A 17,930-nucleotide genomic window follows, 5' to 3' on the forward strand; every position below is an offset into this window, starting at 1 on the left:
TGCAAGTAACATAAATAGATTTTCTGACGATAAATTGCACTTGGATTCCTGGGATATACTACTTAATCATGATGTATTTTTTATTATACTAAAGCACCTTCCCTGTAATTTTGTTTAGGAATTTTGCATCTATGTTAGTAAGTAATATTTGCCTACAGTTTTTTTGTTACATAATCTTTGTTTTGTTTTAGAACAAGTAACGCACTCCTGATAAGTCATTTGGATGTGTGTCCAACTTCTTTAACTTTCTGAGAGAGTTTGAATAAAAGAAAGTCTGCTTGTGCCTTGTAGTTGTGTTCAGACTTGTTGCTAAAACTATCTACTCTTGTTGTCTTTTTTTTAAAGTGTCTTATTACTGTTCCAACCATGTCAATATTTATAGTTTTATTAAGAGTTTCTATACTTACTCAAGTCAATTTTGGTAATTATTATTTTGTTAGATAAATTATTTCATATGTTTTCAAATTCATCATAATTTCTTATTGTATTCTCTTATATGTTTAAAATATCCTATTCTTTTTGTTCTGTGCCTATTAGTTATTAGTTCTTAATAAATAATTCTTAAAAAAAGTTCTTGTTTCTTAGTACCTTTTCCCATGATTCATCTGGGTAAAAGTGTATGTATTTTTATTTAAACTTACAAAAAACCTGCTTGTAGGTTTAGTCCTCCTTTCTGCTGTCTCGGTATTTCAAATTCATTAATTCCTACATATCCTTGATATTGCATTTTTCTTACCTAGTTTAAATAAATTCTGTTATTTTCCCAGCTTCTTGAAGTCAAGGCATGTCTCCTCTAAAGCTGTGCATTTACCTTTAAATGACTTTAGCTGCATCCCGAGAGTTCTTATTCAGTACTTTCATTTTTATTCATTTCTAAATATTTGGTAATTTCCATTTTGATATTCTTTCTAACCCATAAGTTAGTTAGTAATGTTTTGTAAGCTTGCAAATATTTGCATTTGGGAACAAAACCTTAATTGTTGATTTCAAATTTAATTGATTTACAGTCAGACAATGTGGTATATGTGCTATCAATTATTTGAAATAGCTTGAGATTTCCTTTGAAATCTATTATGTAATCTATTTATGTAAATTGGCCATATGTACACATATATTGATTAAAGTTGTTAACTGTGGTAATCAAGTCTTCTATTTCCTTACTGAATTCTTTATAAGCAAGAACTCTCAGCTTACAATAAAAATGGAATTAAAAAATCTCTGAATTTGAATGCAGGCTCACTAAATTATTGTAAAATAATGTTCAAGATTTTACTTTATGCATTTAAAGGCCATCTTTTTCGTTTACATTATGATATTTTCTTTGTGCATTTTCTCTTTCATTATTATGTAATGTAATTTATTTATTTTAAGGAACTCTACTCAAGTTCTCCTTCCTATGTTATTAAAATTTCTGCATCAACATTCTTAGGTTAATTTTCACAGATTAGTTTTTTTCTATGCCTTGATTTTAAACATTTTTATGTAGTTTTGTTTCAGGTGTGACATTGACACAGTATGTAGCGCAATTTTTAAATCATTTGGGACGGATAAACAAATAAATCTCTTCAGATCCATTTTTATTAGTGATATATTTTAATTTATTTCTACTAATTATTGCTAGTGTATGATTTGTTTTTTATTTTGAATTATTTTCCTTTGCTCCAACTTTTATTTATGCCTCCCTATGTATGACGTTTTCATTGTATTCTACTCTCTTAATTCTCTTTTGTATTAGGAAGAATAGATTATATTTCTAGTTAGGTAATTCCCTTAATTATTTAGCACTACATTTTTTAATGTATGTTTTTTAATAACACACTTCTAAAAATTTAAATTCCTCCATTTGAATAGGACAAGAAACTTAAGCATGTTTCAACCATCCATTGAAAATCTCCCTCCTGATGTTTTCAATGCTACCTGTAGTTTTAGTTTTAAATTTCTAATATATGATTATATTAGTTCTTTATAGTCATAGTTAAGTTCTACATAATTAATTTACTAATTCTTTGCCTTTGTTCTTTCTTGCTTATAAACAATTATCCCATAATGTTCCAAAGTTCATTTTTCTTATTGAAGTGAACCCTTCAATAATTGTTTTTGCTGAAGACATGAAAATAGTAAGCTCTATTTTCCCTATGTATCTGATTATATCTTTATTTGCCCTCATTCTTAACTATGCACTGTGTAGAGAACATCCCTCCAGGTTATCTGATTCTGATTCTATGGGTGGGTTTGAGCCTTTCATTGGCTTTAAGTGAATTTAGAATTCAGTAAGATTATATATCTGACAGCATTGCAAAATAACTTGTCTATAGACATGCAAACTCTGTCCAGTGAGGTTCAGCTGACTTCCCTTCCTCAATGGTAGACAATAGCTATGCCTTCATTTGAACAGTGGTTTCAATATTCCTGATCTATAAATGTGTCTACTCTCTGAACTTTGAACTGCTTATAACATCCTGTTGATTACCTGATTAATAATGAGTTAAATACAATCTTTAACACATGGTCCTTTTATATCTGTGTGAAAGTCATGATTTTACTTTTATTTTTAAAATTATCCTTTAACACAGGTATAAAAGTTTGGCAGGAATAATCATGAGATCAATTTGGGCCTTTTAAGTTTCAAGTGTCTATTAGACAACTGAGAACAGATAAGTGGGCAACTGGATTTGTAAGTCTTGTTTGGGAGAAAGATCTGGTCTGCAGCTATCTAGTAAGTAAGTATCTAGATGATATCTAAATTTGTGTGAATGAACTCACCAAATGAGTGAATGTAAACGGAAAGAGGACTGAGGACTAAGCTCCACCATACCATGCTGTTGTACCAGAACAGCATTTTAAATATGTTTCAATTGAAATTCTTTTAGAGCATCAAGGCAGATATATTTACCTTATTATCACTTCACATTTAAAATTGTGTGGTATATGCAGCCACAGAAGACAGTAAATATTTGTTGAGTGCATCTATTCAATTGTTTTATTATACGTTCATTCTTTTATTCTATCAATATTTGTTGAATTAAATATCATCTATCTCTGGTCCAAGTCTAACCATGTAAACTCAAGAAGTTACAGTTGGTTAGACTTGTTGGGTTCCTTTCCTTCTAGGCTTTACTCTAGAATTTTGCAGATAATTGTAGGTTCACAGGATAAAATTTGGGCTCTTTCTCTCAGAAGACAGTTTCACATTACATTATCTCTTTCTGGTATGTGATTCTCTCTTTAACACATTGTATTAGGTTAATCCAATTCTATATTAAGAAGTTATTATCCCAAGCGTCATATTACTGAATAATTGTTTATATAGACCGTTTATACCCTATCCAGCTGGCTTTTTACACTTTTGGCTTAGCCTTCTTGACCCAAGTTTCCTAGATTCATCCATTTTATGGGGGAAAAATGATAGACAATTTACAAACACTATTCTTTTGGTTAGGTTGACAACAAGGAGAAAAATAAAACAGTTAAACTCATTTGTGATTATAATATTCTAAAATGGTGAAGAAAGTAATTTGCCTAGATTATTTATTTTAATAAGGCACCATGCAAACAACATTGCTTAAAAGGTCCAGTCTCAGTGCTCTTTTCCTAAAACAACTATATTGGTTTTAAACTATACAGTCTTTGAGTCTCCACTGAAAAGGGCTGTAACACAGATATTTATTACATACATCTGCAAAACTCAGACCATCAGTTTACACATTCGCATCTCTTACACGCCGCTTGATAAAATTTACCAGAACTCAGATTCAGGAACACTCTTGGTCACATAACAAGTAGCCAATGAAGCTCCAAGATGGAACCCATAGAAGAATCACAAAAGTCTCCTAATTAAGACTATATCCAAAACACTGGGTGAGAATCAATCTGACATTCATGGGCAGGAAATATTTTAGGACTAGAAATGCATTTTTTATTGCTTTTTCTCCCCATATCTCCCTAATACATAGTTGTATATTTTAGTTGTGAGTCCTTCTAGTTGTGGCATGAGGGATGCCGCCTCAGCATGGCCTGATGAGTGGTGCCATGTCCACGCCCAGGATCCGAACCGGGGAAACCCTGGGCTGCCAAAGTGGAGTGCGAGAACTTAACTAGAAATGCATATTTAAAAATAAGGAATGATGTTTATAACAGCAAGAAAAGAGGGATATTGACAAAATATGACTCCAGATATCAAGTGCAAGAAATAGAGAATCCTCATGTCAAATTAAATAATACTTACTGTGTGTTTCACGCTGTCTTGTGTTGATGAAATAAACTTCTTGAAAGCAAAAATCTGATCTTTTTGAGCAATTTTAGTTTCACATAGCCCTTTGTGGGTCCTACAACATGTGAATTTTCAGCTGCATTTCAGGGACAGTTCTTATCACAAACCAATTGTCATTTTAGGTTGCATTTTAAGTTTCAATTGCTTCGTATTCTTAAGCAATGTAACCAAGTATTATGCAATACGTTAAGACAGTGATGGAAATTTGCAGAATTCTCTACTTGTTTCGGGCCTCTGAACCTTTGCTCATGCTGTCTTCTTCGTAAAATGTCCTTTCTTAAGTTCTTTATCTAACTAATATTCTTCTTAATTCTTATTCATTTTACCTGTTACCTACTACAAATATTATTCCTTTACTACCTCAGTCTGAGTCAATCACTCTACCTTTCTTCTAACAGCAATTTCTACATTATTCCAACATTACCTGGGCCTTTCTTTCCTTGCCAGAGTGTAAGCTGTAAGCTCCCTGAGCATATTTGCCATTCATTTTGGCCATTAGGTATCTAAGAACCTTCTCTGTTTGGGGAATTCCTTACCTTATGAGGCTTGGTGTGGGGAAATATGCTCCTTTATAAAAGCTAAAAATACTAGAATATCTGCTCTTCCAGTTCCTTTGCATTTATGGTCTGGCAAGTGCACTGGGTCCCACCAATCAGATACACTGGCAAGACTTTGACTCAAGAGCTCAAGGCTCAGGAGGTCAAGACTGACTCAGGACTCAAGAAGGACCTGATGGGAGCTCTCTCTGTCTCTGGAATGAACGGAATCAGAGACTCAAAGGTGGAATTCCTAGCTCATAAAAGACAGGCAGACATACTTCAGCATTTATTTGTGGTCCTGGCTGTTATAACTGAGCCTGGTTCTCAAGCCTTCCCAACAAGTCCATGAGTTACCTAAAAGGATCTCTAACAAACTCCTTTTCTTCATAATCAGCTGAATCTGCTGGCTTCCCATGGGCAAAGATTGTGTATGTTGCTTTATTTTCCCTCAGTGTCTTTATCAACTCTAATGATCTCTAACTAGGAGTAACTGCTCAATAAATATTTGGCATTCCAAATCACCTTCTTGGGGCACCTGTCTTTTAGGTGGTGGTAGACTTATACTATGTACTTGCAAGGCAGTGATAAAATGGCATTTGGAAGGAGGAGAGGGAAATAGAAGAGAGGAAGGGATAGAGCACCAACTGGCAATTTGCTTTTGATAAGGTCATCCATAAGGTCCTTAGCACCCCGGTTGCTGTGTGGGTGATTGCCATATTTACATTGACCTATAGATACGTAAATTTTACTTTATGGATTCCATTATTCCTTGGCTGGAAAAATCAAAATGCCACACGCAACACTTGTTCTCTGGAAATTGAGCATGAGAGATTTTTCTGTCTTCATTAAGGTGTTAATGAGCTAGGTCAGATGTTTATAGATTTTCATCAAATTAATCAGACAAAGAACCCTATAGTCAACCTGACTTCCCTTTTGCAAAGTTCATTAAAATATAATCTTTAGCAATTAAATGGAGCATTGCTTATCTGTTGCTGGGATACCATTACCTCCTCTAGTCAAGAAGGTACTTAGGATAGTGAGAGAGAAAAATAATGTTTGGCCACGTGCCCATCTGGAAGGTATTTATCATTATCAGAATATTAGCTTTCATAAGTTACTGGAGCATACTAGAGCTAGAAGAAAAAGTAGTCTGAAGAATTTCTTTTACAGTTGTGGAAAATTTGACCTAATGACAAGAACTCAAATACTTCAGTTCACATAGAAAATTAGCGATACAATCTGAGCCACTATATCTTATCATATTTTCATCAATTTTGTTCTTATTCCCAAATAAAGGTTCCATCGTGACTAGAAAATCCTCATTGTCCTCAGAAAAATATATTTAATTTTTAACTCTACACCTTTCTGTGTATATGTTCCTTTGTGCTAGAAAGCAATCTTCAATTCTCTCTCTCTATCAAAATGAAACCCACCAGTAGCAAAAGTACTAGATTGAGCCTAAAAAGGAATTTAGAGTGATCATATTATGTCTGGAAAACTCGGTGGTTCAGGACACTAGTTGCCTCCATAAACAGATAGACAGTGAGGAATGAGAGTAGCTCCTCCTTCCTCCTCAGCTGACTACACAAACATGACTTTACTGCTTCACTGTCTTCATTAGCATAACAGTATTATCCCAAAAAACTCCTCCCTACACAAATAACTTTATTGCTCATTATGGGAACTGCCCAAAAGACCCATCAACTTTTCAATAGAATTTTTGCCTTGTTATTTTCGTCAATCCTACAGTGCTACGATAATCCTTATATAATCCTGATCAAATTACCACTTTGAAATATCTGCCTTAAACCAAACTTCAAATTCTTAATAAATCCCTTCTTTGTCTTTCCCCCTCGGTGTCATTCCGAAGGTCTGTCAAGTTAGGATTCTCCTTTACTGTGATAAGCAATAAACTCAGCTTTGTTTTACCAATAGATTGTGTTGGTGATATCTGGGGAGAAGGCATTTGACACTACACAAAGACAGAAGAGTTTTCTGGGGAAAAAGATATCCTCATGGAGGAATCATGAACTTGATGAAGAAATCAAGTGTGAGTCATTGAGATGGCAATTCTCCATGTAGCAAAATATTTATTTATTTATTTTTTACATATTTTGTCTTCCAGATCAGGCCACCATTAGAAAAATGACCAAAACAATGATAATTAAAAACTCTATAAGATATTGAAGTAAAAACTGTTTGGGTATTCTTGTTGGTTTAAGCTTATCAAGAAACAAGTAACGGATTTACTATGAGTAACATAGTGGAGGAAAGTAAAGATTGCTAGAAATTTTCACCCAATTAAAAAAAAATGACCATTAATCTTTAGCAAGTGCAGTGAGCTGGCTTGCCCATTGGTTACAGCAACAGTCTGTCCTAGGGATTCTGTGAACAGTCCCTGACTGCAGCTCTGAGCCAATCACTGTTAGATTCTGTCTCTCACTTAGTTCCAAATTCCCAAGAAGACAAATTCCCAATGTGGGTTAGATATCCACCCCTGGATACCCTGACCCTCAGGGTAGTCTCATGTTATAGAGACATGCATATTGGGAGCTCATCTTATGATATGCAGTAATTAAGAAGTACAGATTTGCTTACAGAAAAAAAATAAGAACTCAGTACATAGAGATAACTACTTTAACATTTTAGTGTATATCTATCCAAGCATCCTAATGCTTATTTTAAATAGATAGGTAAAATTCTACTTTTATTTAACAAATTTTTTTGTATTCCCCATAGTTTTATCATGTGTGGTCACTTAAACTTACAAATATATTTAAAACATATTTCTGTGTGAACAAATAATTAACTGCATTATTTTGATGACGTATATTCACGAAGTGGATGTATTCTTACTATTGCTATTTGTTATATATATATATAAACAATCTCCACTAAAAATTCTTATACTTATGTATTGCTATATTTGATTATTTCCTTATATTTAGAAATGTAATTACTGCTTCACGTAATATGCTCGCTTAAAAGTTTTGACTACATACGATCAAATTGCCTCTAGAAATTGTCCCAGTTACACTTCAAGAGTGATGAGATAAGCAGTTTTATTGCAACTGCATTAACAAGATTTTTTAATCGTTTGCAATCATGTACTAGATTGTTTTAATGTTTCTCTGATGACTATTATTAATAGAAAATTTGAGTATTTTTAATATTTACTGAAAATTTGTGGTTCTTTTATAGTTTTCTTTTTTCTGTACTTTACTTATTTTCTCTGGATATATTCTTTTTTTCCCTCTTATTGCCTAGAATAAGTTTTTTTTCATTAAAGATATAAACCTTTGGTCAGGCATATACAGAGCAAATATATTTCTTATTGATGCTTCATCTTTTAATTTTATTTATAGTGCTTCCATCCTCTATAAAAACATTAAATGTTTTGGTGTCAAATCAGTAATTCTTTTGTTTCAATAATTTCTAACTTTGAGAATAAAGTTTACAACTCCTTTCTAATCCCAAGACATATAATTATTGATTTATATTTTCTTCTAGTAATTTTATGTTTATCTTTACTCTTAAAATTCTAAATCTATTTTTGGATTATTTTGTTATGAGTTATAGAGCTCTATTTATTTCCTTCCCAAATAATGTTACTTCAACAGTTTTTTTGTGATGTGTTCTCAAGCATCCACTAATTTAGTATCTATATACCTAAATCTGTTTCTAGAGTCTAAAGTCAGACTACAATTGATTGTTTATTCCTCAGATATATTTCATTTTTCTGTTCATCTTTCCTTACACCAGTACAATACTGTTTGTATTACAGAGGCACTGTAGTGTGTTTTAATATTTAGTAGAGAATGACCTCCCTCACTATCTCTTTGTTCAAAATTATGGCTCATCAAAGGCCTTAATTATTTAGATAAACTTTTGAATCATGTGTCAACCCCCAAAAATGTTTCACTAGAGGCTTTAATCAGAATTATGTTGATTTATAAATTAAATTGATGGAAAATTTTGTTACCACCTACAACCATAGGTTCTTTACCCATCACACAAGAGGGACAATATAAAAACTGGAATGCCAGGCTTATGGCAAGGGAAGGGTCTTTATTTCAGACGACATCTGCCTAGAGATGGGAATGAGCCCTCAAATTTGTCTTATTTCATCTTGTCTCTCTCTGAAAGAAGGGGGGAGGGGTTTTAAAGGTTTATGAGGAATGTGGCTGCTTGTTGATTGGGATGGGGGAGTCAGTGGCCTTGCTGGTCAGACTTTTCTCACCAGCCTGCATTTGGACTTGGGAGGCTGTTTGCAGGGAGAAGGAGATGATTAGGAATCCAGGTGGTTGTCCTGGCTGGCCGTTTGTCTCCATGGCAGAGAGTGGATTCTGGAGCCAGGGAGCCAGGGAGTAAGCAGGGAAAGAGTGTTTTGGTTTTAACCCCATATATCCTGGGTTTAATGTAGGGGAACTGATATTAGGGCCAGCATCAATTCCCCCCTATTTTATGTTCATTTCTCAGTCCTGAGGGATTTGGGGTGACAACCTATCTAGCTGCTTCCTGCTGAATCAGGTTGTAGGTTGTTTCATCTCGTTGAATAAGCATTCTCATAAGGCGGTGATGCAGGTGGGCTTCCAAAGTTAAGCCTGTATTGCATAAGTAAACAACCAGGTATTTAATAAGAAACATTTTTAAAGAAAAAAAAAAGAAAAATAAAGTTAATGGTTGGGGCAAATTACAAATCAGTTCCTGAGCCCAGGAGGCAGCCACTCAAGATTCCTAGAAGTCACAGTCAAACATCTTTTGCAGTTTGAATGTCTTTGATGGTGTGATCGGCCACTCAGGTAGCTTTTTTTGAGTGTCTTACACAGGAGCAGGCAACAATCTCTCTTAAGTTTACATCAAGTCATCCAGCTCCAGTTTGTAAGGCTTCAAGAAAAGGGGCAAATTCAGTTTTTAATGATTTCAAGTGAAAATGATGGAAAAAATGGGAAATGTTAGTTTGGAGATTTGTAGCCAGATATTTCAGGAGACCAGAAGAATTCAAGATGTAATTCATTTTATAGATATAAAACAAAAACTTCAAAGACAATTGACAGAATCAAAATCCAATATTTATAAATGTATATTATAGTTTTTATTGAAACATAATTTTTTCTCTCTAAAATCAGCCTCATTTTTATCAAAGATATCCAAATTAAGACCTACTGGTTCACAAAATAAGTCTGGTTTTAATAAACTTGGCCCAATTGTTTACATAAGTACAACAAGAATAGTAATTGATCATGTAGGCTCTTTTAAATCTGTTGCTGAACTTTTTATAAGGAATCTCAGATTGAACTTTAAAGGCCTCTCAAGGCTAGGAAAGATGGACCAAGAGCTTGTCATCAGATTCTGCCTGTACTACCCACAGATTTGGGTGAATTCCTCTCTTCATGAGGTCCCCAAAATATTAGGGTTCCTTGTACCTGCTGGAAGGAGTAACCTTCTTCCCTCAACCCTACCAGGTCACTGGGGACCAATAAGTAAGGTACCAGGCCAATATTTCCAAGTGGCTTTATTCCAGAAAGTCAAACTTCATCCCTCCAAAGCTGTCTTTTTATATCCAAGTCTGTATGTTTTTATCAAATATGATGTTCCAGTCAAAGCCTTGATATTATAACCAGTGTTTCCAATTGTGTCCTGTTATAAGAAGAACAGAATATTATTGAATTTATGTAAACAACCATATTGCCATGAGAATAAGAATACTTACTCATCAGGAGTTTTTAGATTCTGGAGGGATCAAATAGGGAGAAAAAGATAAATGTTTCAATTTTGTTTACAAATGTATAATATTGTCAAATTGCTATATTATAGTTATCATGAGAGAAAAAAGAAAAAGATTTCCTTAAATCTGAGAAAATGAAACATGAAACAATTTAAAAAGTCATCAATATTTTAAACAAGTCATAAAAATTATTATCATCCTTATCAGTTCATTTAGTCCTGTCTAATCGATTCTTGACCTTAATCTTGTTAGCACTTTCATGAAGTCATCAGTTTCTCTGTTAGAGTTCTGTAATTTCTTACCCAGTTTACTCTTACAATCTGAACATTTATCAGAAACCTGTATTCTAGAGTAAGCGCCAGAGTCCTTTTCAGAACTTCTTTGAAGATGAAACATATTTGAAAAGTCCTCAGAGTAAAATAACAACTGCCTGTAAATAGCAAACATTTAAAAATGGCAATTAACAAAGACATTTGACCATTTCTATGCTATACAACTTTTTGAGTTAATAACCAGAATTATGGCTGACAATCAGAACAGATCAGAATTTTAGTAATATTGTACCATTTTTAAAACATTTATATTAATAATATTTACCCATCTAATATCATAGGTCTCCATGAAGCAATGTTTAATTATCCCTTTAACCATGGGGACAGTTAAAGAATTTTAGGCAAATGCAAAGAATTAAATACTTGTAAGAAAAACCTTAGCATCTGTGATTAAGGACCTGATAAAAACAATTATAGGAAATTTATTTTGATAAAACATAAAATCCTTATCCTTCTGGTAGACTACTCAAATAAGAAAACATTTTATGATATTTTTTATCGAGTCAACTAAAAGTTCAGGAAAATTATCTTTTTTTAAAGAAAGAGAAAACCCAGTTTTAACTGTGTACCAGTTTATTTTTGATATTAAAACTTATTTACTTAATTAGATTTACTTTAATCTTAGCCAACTTGATCAGGCATAAAACTCCTCAGGGTTTTATCTTTATAAACTTTTTGTCACTCAGTTTTTACATTCAGAATTTGTCCCAGGTTTCCTTTTTTCCCTTCTAGTACTTTAGGACAAATTTACCTTTTTTTTAACTCAACAAGCAAAAAACTCTTATTTTTTATAACTTCTTACTGAAAACATATATTTTACTTCCCTTGAATATAAAGATTTTTTCCTTATTAATTTTTAGTAGCTTTAATTACATATGTTAATTGGAATCTTTAACTCTTAGAAACCTTAATTTCCAAAGTAAAAACCACTTTATAGTATTAAAACACAAGATGTGTTTATTAATATATCCAAACACTTTTTAGTCTGTCTGTAACAAGAAGTCAAAGGTAGATAGACATGTTTAGCAATAATGTTTCAGTATTTCATCCAAAAATGACCCAGATATCCAAGAGGTTTTGTCATTTAACTTAACTTGGAAAAATACTAAAATTTTAAGTTACCAAAAAGACTTTGGGAGATTTTTTTAAGTACAAAGACCATAGAACATAATTATTGTACTTAAAAACTCTTACCCAGTTTTAATAATTATGTATTAATTACTCTGAAAAATTTTATGTGGCATTAAAGCAGTTAGCCATTGTCTTAAGTTGTTTTAAGTACATACATTATAACACATAATTATTGTTAAAAATTTTTCTAAAAACCTTCAAATTTTTACATCTATTTAGTTTACCTGTTCTCAAAAATTATATTTAGATCATCTATAAAAACCTCATGAGACATTAAACAAAATGAGCTATTTTCTAAGTTATTACTCTCGCTGACAAATTTTGTAACAGTGATAACATGAGCTCATTTAACCAGTAAACCCAGGCTGTATGTTTGCATTATATCCAATGCTAATAGCTCAAAGGACGCGTCGATTTTAAATCAAACCAGCAAACTTAAACAGGCTTTTATTTACCAAAGATCATTTTATATCAGGTTAAATAACTTTTTCTTTTAGAAATTTCTGTATATTAATCCAAGACTGTATTCCATTACGAGAGGTTTTGAATCCTCTCTTTTAAGGGTGACCCCTAAGGTGGAATCATATGAAACAGAGGCTCCTCAGAAAGTCCATTAAAATTCCAAATCGTCTCAAAAGTTTACTTATTTCCACTTGTTTAATTTTAGATCAGGAATTTCAGGGGAGTTGAAGTGGCAAATCTCAGAAAGAGAAGAGAGAGAAGGAGCAGATTGGGTTTCCATCTCTGGCATATTTAATTATTTAATTATTTTCTCTTAAAGAGGCAGTAAAGTATTTCTGATTTTATTTAGAAGCTTCAAAAGATGAAAACAGGCTTCCCATTGCTGTAGCTGGCTTTTCCTAATTGCATACATCAGTTTGGGTAATCTGAAATTGCCCCATTTGAGTCATTTTAAAGTGAGATCTCCTTTAGCATGTTTAATTGACGTTGTCAGAAAAGTGGATTTTTGCATTCTTATATATCAGGCAGGGGAAATGTTCCCCAGTGAGACATAATTTTACCCCCATGACAAAATTTATGATACAATTCAGCAAAAGAGATGTAATTATTTTACATAAAACCCATTTAAATATACCAATTTTTACAAAACTTTACCTTAATTTTTCAACTCTTATACTTCTAATTATAACTTATATTAGAGGTCCATTAACAAGTTTTGGTATTACAATATTGTGTAGGGGAAGCATTCTCAGTTAGACATAACATCTATTCCCAAAGAAAACATCCAGGCAAAGCTGACATAATTTTTTTACATAGTATTAGCTTAAACACTTTAATTTTTATAGCCTTATTAACCTGAGCAGCCTAATCGTTATCCCAAACAATTCATGATCAGGTTTCTCACTGTGATTTTTGCCTCCTGAACTTTTAAAAATTTTTAAACTAGGGTGAATAGAACAAGTTTGTCCGATGTCCTTTAATATTGAGAGGCCAATAGGGGTATCCCTTTAGCCCATCTAACCTTAATCAATATTTTAATAAAACCTTAGTTTTAACTTTATTTATGTCTGTTCTATTTATCACATTTTTCTTTTTCAATAGTTAGCTAAAGATTTTGATCCTGTTTGGATGAGTCTTGTGACTCTTCCCTTTCTAATGTCTCTTTGTTAACTTAATGTTTTCATTATCATTTGTAAAACCACAAGAAGAAAACGAGACCCAAAGTTTGATTAAGTTTCTAAGACTAGCCACTGTATTTTCTGTTTAATTTGGTCTTTTCATAGGTACAAATAAAATAGCTGTTTATGATGATAACTCTCTAAAAATTTTTCCAACTTAAGGATCCATTGTTTAGCCATGTTCTCTCCAGAGTTTAAAGAATATTGTGGCCACGCAGTGTTACAAAATAAAGTCATCCCTTTTTAGACATTGGCTTATGACTATAATTAGACCATCTACTCAGAATTGACCCCAATGGTCTCTGCTTGGGGACAGGCAGCATGTGTCTGATTCCAGTACACAGAGACAGACAGATACACAGACCCAGACACCAGGGAACTGGTTCCCAGATTGAAGGTAGAAAGTCCTACAACTATTCCCATTCTGAATGCACATCCAGATGGCCCCTCCATGAATGGAAAGGACCCCAAATGGCCCCTCCATGAATAGAAAGGACCTAAGAGGAGGGGAATTTCATTCATGAGCATCCCTGAGGTGACTTACCATATTTCAGGGTCCTTTGACTCATCAGAATGAAGAACAAACAAACGAACAGAAATCTAAAGCCTGTTTACTTGCCGTAAGAAAATGGGCCTAGGGTCAGTTGTGCAGGGCCCAATGGAAAGTACTGGGGACAGTCCCTAGGGTCAATCACCTAGACAGCTTCTGGACTGCTTCCTAGGAAATCCCAATTGGCCCAAGGGCTGCATAGCCACGGGCAAGAGCCTCCTGGCTGGCTTGCCAGATTGTTACTCCCTACAACCATAGGCTCTTTACCTGCCACACAAGAAAGGCCAAATAAAAACTGAAACACCAGGCTTACGGCAAGGAAAGGGTTTTTATCTCAGATATCAGTTGGGAGATGAGAATGAGCCCTCAAATTTGTCTCATTTCATTTCATCTCTGTCCAAAAGAGAGCAGGCGAGGGGTTTTAAAGGTTTGTGAGGAATGTGGCTGCTTGTAGATGGTGGGGCGAGTCAGTGGCCTTGCTGGTTGGAGCTTTCCCATGAGCCTGAATTTGGCCTTGGGAGGCTGTTTGCAGGGAGGAGGAGATGATAAGGAATCCAGGTGGTTGCCCTTGGCTGTCCATTTGTCTCCATGGCAGATAGTGGATTCTGGAGCCAGGGAGCCAGGGAGTAAGCAGGGAAAGAGTGCTTTGGTTTTAACCCCCTGTATCCTGGGTTTAATGTAGGAGAATTGATATCAGGACCACCATCAATTTTACATATGTGTATAATATCAAAGCTTGTGTGACTGAAATTCAAACTTTATTTGAAATTTCATCAGTAGAAGATATTCTAAGTAAACACAAAATCATGCCACTTGAAAGCTGTATAAGTGAGGCTATTTTGGTTATTAGCAACTGAAACTGATTCTGATAAATATGCCACAGATGGGTTTATTGGAAATCTAGGGTGGCTCCTAGAATCAAAGGAAGACCTGAGGACCTCTGCCTCAGGAAGGACAGGCACCCAGAGAGCTTTGGAAACCAAAGAAGGAGGAGCCCTCGACTCACCATCAAATGTCTTGGTTCCATCACCTGCTGTCTTTTCCTCTATAGGTAACATGTTAAGTTACATAAGTTTTCTTTTGTTTTGCTTTATTTGAATTGTAACCTACATACAAACAATATGCAAAAAACAAACACACAAGAAAACAAACAAAAAATAACACAAATAAAAACCCCTTAAATAAATTGCTTAATAACTTGCCACAAAGTGAATACTTGAATAATTACGACTGAAGTCAAGACAGAATATTTGTCACATCTTCAAATCTCCCCTTACAGCCTTTGCAATCTCAACTCCCCTTTTTCCCCCCAAAGGTAGTTATATTGACTTTGAACATAATATCATTTTGCCTGTTTTTTACTTTAATATCAATTGAGTTATATATCACATATTATTTTTTATCTGGCTTCTTTGGCTCACTATTATGTTTGCTAACTGTGTAGCTGTAGTTTGTTCTTTTTCTCTATAGTACTCCATTGTATGAACATTCAGCAATTTATTTATCCTTTCCCTCCTACTGCTGATGAATATTTGTATTATTGTTTTTCTCTTATGGATACTTCTGCTAAGAACATTCTTGTGCCTTCCTCTTGGAGCTTAACACACCTTCATTGAGTATACACCTAACAGTGGAACCAGAGGGGCAGGGCACATGTATATTTTCAACTCTAGCAATAATGCCAAACACTTTTACAAAGGGGTTTTAACAAATTACAGCTCTGCCATCAATCGAAGTTTTTCCCTTGTTCGATATCCACAAAAACAATTGAGTGTGTGAGTCTTTTTGATTTTGCCATTCTGAAGAAAATATAGTGGCATCTCATTGTGTTTTTAGCTGCATTTCTCTGCTTATAATATAGTTGAATCTATTTCATAGGCTAACTGTCCATTCTTATATTTTCATTTGGATATCTTCTTTTGTAAAGTTCCTGATTACTGTCTTACCTATATTAATATTTAGTTATTTGTCATTTTTCTTCCTGACTTGTATGGATATTTATATATTCCAGATAAAAGTTGATTATCTTCTCTATGTGTTGCAAATATATTTCTTTTCATGATTTGCCTTGCACTCTCTTAAAGGTGTCTTTTAGCAAAAAAATTTGTTTTTAATGTAGTCAAATTCCCTGATGCTTACTATGGTATTGTTTACTTTTCCCTGGTTACAAAATATCTTGTGCCCCAAAGAAATGAAGAAATTATTTTCTAGAAAACCTAATATTTTGCTTGTCATGTATCAATCTTTAATATTCTTGCGTTGGCTTTTCATTTATTGTATGAAAAAATGAACCAGTATTTGTTTTTAACTCAGATATCTAATTAATAGGATAATAATTCATACTAGTTCCATACTGCTCTGGTGGAATTATCAAATGGTACTCTTTCACTCAGAATTGTCCTTATTTGGACAATAAAATATAAAATCACTCTCCAAGTGATCAAGCAATGTTTATTTTAAAAGACAAGTATTAACTCATTGCTTAACAGTAAGTTTTGTCTTAAATTCAGTTTCCACATATACATGGTTCTGTTCTTGGATTCTCTATTTTATTCAGAGGCATAACTGCCTATTCTTGTGCCAATATCAAACTGTTTAACTGTTTTAAATCAGCTGTACAATAAGTTCTATTATCTAGTATAATAAACAGTATTACCTCCCACGTTGCTCATCTTCAAGGCACAGCTATTCTTTTTCTTTTTCCCTTTCACATAAGTTTTAGATGTAATTTGTTAATTTTAAAAAGCTCCGATTTTAGTTGGGATTGCATTGAATCTGTAAATGAATTTGCATATTCCAATTCACAAGTAATATTTATCCACTTAGTAATTTTCCTTCAATTTTTCTAAATAGCACTTTACAATGTTCTGTACAGATGTGTTATCTATCATTCATTAATGTTACTTTTAGATATTTGATATATTTGCTACTATTTAAACTGGTATCTTACGTTAATTTCATTAAGCATGCGTAACTCATATAAAGAAAGGAAATTGATTCTTATATATTGACTTTAACACTCAGCAACTTCAGTAAACTAATTTATTATTCCTAATAAATAATCTGGAGATTCTTCTGGATTTTGTAATGAACAATCATATTGTATGACAATACTATTATGTTCTAATTCTTATATCATTTATTCCTTTTTATTGCATTATTCGAAGGCCTAGATCTTCTAAGATAATGTTAAAAATAAAGAGTAATAGTGGGCATCTTTCTCTCCTTCTCAGTTTTATAGGAAAATAGTTCAATGTTTCACCATTAAGTATATGTGCTATAGCTTTTTTATATACCCATTATAAAATTAAAGAGGCCTTCCTTTACTCATTGTTTACTGAATATTTATTCATAAATAGATGTTAAATTTTATCAAATTGACTTCTCTCAATTGAACAAGAATATGATTTTTATTTGGTTAATATAATGAATTAAATTGACTAAAGGCAGGGGAGATTCCCAGCCTCATAGAAGATACAAGGAGTAACAAGAAACCAAAGGAAATAACTAAGCAGTTAAATAATAAGCAGTTGGCAACTCCAGCGGTAACCAAGGAGATAGTGAGACAGTGGTTTCAGCAGAGCAACAGGGTTTATCACTCACAGCAAAGCAAACGGCAGGAGCTTCTGCATGGTAGCATCAGTTCCCCAGAGCCCAAGTCCCACCACGTGATACAACCAGTCTCGATAATGGCCCTACACAGTGGGCTGAGCTGTAGCTGAGGAAATTAGGCTCAGGTG

The sequence above is a fragment of the Equus caballus genome, chromosome 8, assembly GCF_041296265.1.
Source record: "Equus caballus isolate H_3958 breed thoroughbred chromosome 8, TB-T2T, whole genome shotgun sequence".
NCBI classification, from domain to species: domain Eukaryota; kingdom Metazoa; phylum Chordata; class Mammalia; order Perissodactyla; family Equidae; genus Equus; species Equus caballus.